At 41.0% G+C, this 5984-nt stretch overlaps 1 pseudogene; it reads left to right on the plus strand.

Moving 5' to 3' along the window:
• Positions 1-4654: 4654 nt before the first annotated feature.
• LOC127384189 (cyclin-dependent kinase-like 2) lies at positions 4655-5551 on the plus strand (annotated as a pseudogene).
• The last annotated feature ends 433 nt before the right edge of the window (positions 5552-5984 follow it).

The following is a 5984-nucleotide window of genomic DNA, read 5'->3' on the forward strand; positions in this document are numbered from 1 at the left end:
CAGCTCCCTTAGTTTTGGAATTTTCTCATAGATTTCTTTCTTCCCTCCACATAAGCATTCTAGCCCATATTCTGCAGAGCTTTTGGCCATCACCCTTTTAAAGCACATTTCCTTTTAAGAAGGAAAGAGCTTGAAAATAATGATTCTTCAAAATAGAGACAGAAGCTGCATAAAGGCAGTGGTGAAAAATTATTTTAAAAATAAACTCTAATCCAACCTCAGTGAATGGAGTTATAATTTCACTAGGAATTAAATGGTTCCAATGTAAATTTGAGTCTTCGTGTTACCTGTAAAATAGGAAGCCCATTCTACTTCTGGATGTCAGCTTAAAAAAAAAATAATTAAACATTAGTTCTCTTTTCCTCCTCAGTGTGGGAGCAAGGCAGAAGACTTCCCATGTAGTTAACTATACTTGACTGCAATTCATAGCGATACCTTCAGGATCTCCAAGCAGCTCTGAGAGGTCTGACTTCTTGCACCACTCCCTGTGCCAAAGATGGCCAGCCACACTGCAAGGCCATGGGCCACCAGTCAGGGTCAGGATCCAGCTGAGCAGATCAGCTACCTTCTCACCAAGAGTGCTGGGCCAAGTGTCAGGTAACCAGGAAAAGCAGTAGACCACCACTCTCTGCTCCTATATTTTTGCAACAGTTTTTCAAGTCACTTCATCCTTCCCCTGCAAGCCAAAGCCAGATGTAGTACTATTTTTACTGCCATGGAGAATAATGAAAGAGATGCCATTAGTCTCTAATTTAAGGTTTACGACACAGAAAATTTTAATGGGAGTTAAATTAACTATTGACATTTATCACAATAATTTGTTCTGTAGCCTCTGACCTACAAGACAATAACAGGATAATAATGGCTTCAGGACAAGAAGCTTATTTGAAAGAAGAAATTGCCAGTTATCAGATGCAAAAAAGCAGCCTGTTGAATGTGAGACTTCTTATCTTACCAACAAGAAAAATCCAGTAGTGACTTTTACCTTTAAGATATGTTCACACACAAGAAATCACATCAGCTTTCATTTCACAAGTACATGCAAATTGAGATGCTGAAAAATATTGTTAGAGGAAGAAAGCTAAATTGCTACTGACCATGACAGCATACAAAATAGCCAGAATGACATCCTCACAAGAGAAATGTTTACAAACTTTAAAGATGACCTACAGATGTAAGCTTAGCTTCAAAAATACTTATATGAATCAATATGTTTTAAACAATTTTTAGGTAAGTAATATAAAGGAGATCTGAGACAGTAAGAGACAATCTCTTTGGCTTAAGGGTTTATTCCAAGTACTTTGTGAAAAACTGGAATATTGTGGCTCTCCTTTCAAAAAGAATCACTAGTTATTAATAACACGTTGCAGGTAGGCAAATCTGTATTCATGCTCTGTAATTTCACTGGATTTCACATCGTGTGTAGGTAATTTTAAATGCTTTTTTTATATATATACTAATGAAAGGATAATACTACAGCATATCACTGCTAAAAGCCTCTATTCTGGAATTTTCTAATTAAAATGTTGGTATCATATCAACATGACAGAGCTTGTGCAGCCCAGAAGCAAAAATATGCTAATAAATATTCTTTTCTTAACCATACAACCCCTGTGGCTTTGCATTCCTGCAGGAAGGCTCATCTATTAGCTCGACTCTACACAGATCTTCATACCCAAATCCTTGCCCAAAACTGTTCTGTAAAAGTGTGGTCCCATCAAAGCTAATAGCATAAACCAGCTTTAACATCACAGGGCAGGATAACTATGGTACATCAAGCTGAGCATTAGCTGACTTCTTCAAAATAACATTTTGCCAAAGAATGGAAGAATAACAGATAGATTTCAGCACTAAATCCTGTGTTTAGGCACCAAGAGGTGTGTTTGTTTAAATATACTTTTTCCTAATCATACAATCATAGGGGGAGTGGAATCATTAAGCCAATCATACAAGCTTTGATTAGACCAAATTCTATTGAATTTAAAATAAGTTTTGCCTCTTTAAGAACTCAAGGCTCAGATAGTTCTTCCTGCACCCAGCAGTTGACCATTATTTTTCCCTTGAAACCTGATTAATTGTTTATAATAAAGTAACTTTTTTCCTGGCTTGGGTAACCAAACACCTTTTCATCTGTGTCTCATCATTTTTATTACCTGAGCTACTGGCAACAGCATCATCCTGCCTCAGCAATTTCTAGAGATTAAATAAATGTTGCATGAAAATGTGTTTCTCTTTACTATTTTAAATTTGTTGCCTTTTAATTTCAATATCCCTTTGTTCTTTTATTATGAGAAAGAATAAAAGCTAAGCATTTAATTGAGGTTCTCCATACCAGTTCATATTTCATACACCACTAACATCTTTTACTGTGTCCTCCTTCCTTAATTAGCTCAGGCAAGCTTTGTAAATATCTCCTTGCTTGGAAGCCCCTCTGCCTCTAGTAATTTCCATCATCCTCTGAATCTCTTATTTCTGCCATGTCCTTTTGCTGTAATGCAACTAAAACTGAATGTAGCATTCAAGATTAGGAGAAATAAATGCTTCTGTTTACATAATGCAAATTAAATATTTGTGTTATTTTGTGTCACTGTCTAATATCTCCCACTATTTTACTTGCTCTGATTACTACTGCAAACCATGTCTCCACTCCTTCTGAAGTGTCCCTAGATGATTCCTAACCCTATGTCACACTTTCATAAGGCAACATATTTTAATGAATTCAGTCAAGAGATGAAAACTTAACAACAAAACACTTCAGCTCAGACTGTCTTCTACAGCTCCTGTTTTACCACCCAACCCACAGAGAGTCCATGGCGCTGGCTGTGGTTCCTAGACATCACCATACAAAGCATGGCAATTACTTCACCCTGGAGACACTGCAAACCCAGACCCTGCCAGGCAAGTGCTTGTACACATACATGTTCACAAAAATGAAGCTTCTGGAGGCTTTTAGCTCTTTAGTGTTGTATTTACTTCTGTTTCACAACTTTGAACCACCTATTCGTGTACTTGCTATCTGACCTATTTGCATAACTTCCTAAGGTACTGGTTAATTCTATTATGTAGGTGTCCATTTCTCTTAACATAAAGCTTACCTTTTTTACACTATCAAGGCAAAAATGTTACCACAGTTGCAGCTTCTCTGCTATAAAATATGTATCACTCTTAAGAACCTGTTTGCTTTGGGGTTAGGGAAAAAGTGTTGCTTACCAATTGAAGGAGCAGCCCAGGATTGTGTCAGGAGTTTGCAACACAGGTTTATATAAAAAATAAAAATCCAATACTCTTACATTATTGGAAAATGCAGAAGTATATATAGTTTAATTTAACAGTGTTTACTTTAAGGTTATGACACTGCTTTCTCAAGGTGCTTGAGTTTTTATTTTATTCACATTTTATTTCCCACATCATGGTGGATTAACGTGGAAATATATAGTATGCCATGTTTAACTCTTTTGCAGCCCTGTGCTAAACATATTACAGCATCATAGAACAACAGAATGGTTAAGATTGGAAGAGACCTTAAAGATCATCAGGTTCCAGCCTCCCTGCTATGAGAAGGGACACCTCACACTAGACCAAGATGTACAAAGCCTCATGCAACCTGGCCTTGAACACCTCCTGGGAGGGGACGTTCACAACCTCCCTAGGCAGCCTGTTACAGCACCTCACTACCCTCATCATGAAGAATTGCTTCCTGATGTCTAACCTAAATCTCCCCTCTCCTTGTCCTCTCACTGCCTTCTCTGGTGAAAAGTCCCTCCCCAGCTCTCCTGTAGGCCACCTTCCAGTGTTGGAAGGCCAGTATAAGGTCGCCCTGGAGCCTTCTGTAGGCTGAACAGCCCCAACTCTCTCCGCCTGTCTTTGCAACAGAGGTGCTCCAGCCCTTCTGGGCTGCGAGCACACACCGGCAGCTCATGTTGAGCTTTTTGTTTACTACCAACCCCAGGTCCTTCTCCTCAGGACTCCTTTCTAGCCATTCTCCCCCTAGCCTCTATTTGTACCTGGGGTTGTACCAACCCAGGTGCAGGACCTTGCACTCGGCTTTGTTGACCTTCATGAGGTTGCCATTGGCCCACCTCAAGGTCCCTCTGGATGGCCTCCCTTCCTTCTGGGATGTCAACCACACCACACAGCTTAGTATTATCATCAAACTCATTCCCACTGTCCATGTCTCCAACAAAGATGTTGAACAGCATTGGTCCCAATACTGACCCCTGGGGAATGCCATTTGTCACTTGCTTCCACTTGGACACTGAGTCATTGACCACAACTGTCTGGGTGAGGTAATCCAGCTCATTATTTATCCATTGAGTGGTCCATCCATCATATCCATGTCTTGTCAGTTTGGAGACCAGGATGTTTTGTGGGATAGTATCAAATGCTTTGCACAAATCCAGGTAGATGACATCAATTGCTTTTCCACTACCCACCATCTCTGTAGCCTTGTCATAGAATGCCTCCAAACTGGTCAGGCACGATGTGCACCTAGTGAAGCCATGTTGGCTGCCACCTATCACCTCCTTATTTTCCATACGCCTTAGTAGGTTTTTCCAGGAGGCTCTTTTCCATGATCTTGCTGGGCACAGTGGTGAGACTGACAAGCGTGTAGCTCCCCAGGTCTTCCTTTTTCCTCTTTTTAAAAATAAGGGCTATGTTACCTTTATTCCAATCAGTGGGAACCTCACCAGACAGCCATGACCTACAGGTGCCAGGCCTTGTAGGAGAAGGCAGGTACAGGGTGATGACCAAGTGTAGGAACAAGGAGAGCAGGCAAATCATCACCTTCAAGATGTTCCTGGAAAGTGGGGATGATGATGTGGTGAGGAAGATCACCGTGAAGGAGATGAAGCTGCTGAAGCAACTCAGGCATGAGAATGTTGAACCTGCTGGAAGTGTATCAAAGAAGAAATGATGGTATCTGGTGTTTGAATTCATGAGTCACATGATGCTTGATGACCCTGAGGTGCTTCCAAATGGACTAGACTACAGCAGGGTTTGGAAATACTTTTTTCAGATTACCAGAGGAATAGAAATTTGTTAAAGTCATAATCCATCGGGAATTAAGCCAGAGAACACACCTGTTTCCCAGTTGAGAGTTGTAAAACTCGTAACTTTGGGTATGCCAAGACTTCAGCAGCTTCTGGGGGAGCTTACACAAACTACATGGCAACCTGATGGTACAAAGCTTCAGAGCTACTGATGGGAGATATCAAGTACGGCAAGGCTATGAACTATTGGCTCTCTGATAACAGAAATGCTTAGGGGAGAGTCCCTCTTCCCTGGAGATTCAAACATTGACCACATATCATCACATGCCTGGGTAACATAACTCCAAGACACCAAGAGTTGTTCTATAAAAATCCCTTCTTTGCTGGCATAAGATTGCCTGAAGGAGGCCAAATCTCTGGACAAACGATACCCCAAGCTCTCTGTTGCAGCACTAGATTTAGCCAAGTAATGTTTGCAGATTGATCCAGACACAAGACCATCCTGTGCTGAACTACTGCAGTGCTGTTTCTTCAACAGGGATGGATTTGCAGAAAGGTAGTTTCTTCATCTTTTGTTTAAAGCAGGCTAATATTAGAAGGCAGTTAAGCAGTTGTGCTTGAAGATTGCAGGCTGGGTTTGCAGAGCTGACAGCTGCTGAATATCTTGGGTTTTGTTTAGTTTTAGCCTTCCAGGAAAAAAAAGTTGAAAGGGATTAGCAAGGTGTATCACTCATTCTTCACCACCTCATGCTGGTTTAGGCTGTGGCTGGGTTTGGTGGCAGGAGAAGGGGCCCAGAGGTGACTCCTGTAAGAAACTGAAAAGCTTTCCAAGCTCCAAACCTCCAGCCACACCAAGCCATCAGAGAGATGATAAATGTGCCTCTGTGTTTAACATATAAAAGAAGAGGGAATGGGAGAACAGAGAAAAAAAAATAGGAAGTGGAGAGCAGAGGTGACACCAGTGCTGGAGTGGAGATCCCAAGGTGAGGAAGA

The sequence above is a fragment of the Apus apus genome, chromosome 4, assembly GCF_020740795.1.
Source record: "Apus apus isolate bApuApu2 chromosome 4, bApuApu2.pri.cur, whole genome shotgun sequence".
Taxonomy (NCBI): domain Eukaryota; kingdom Metazoa; phylum Chordata; class Aves; order Apodiformes; family Apodidae; genus Apus; species Apus apus.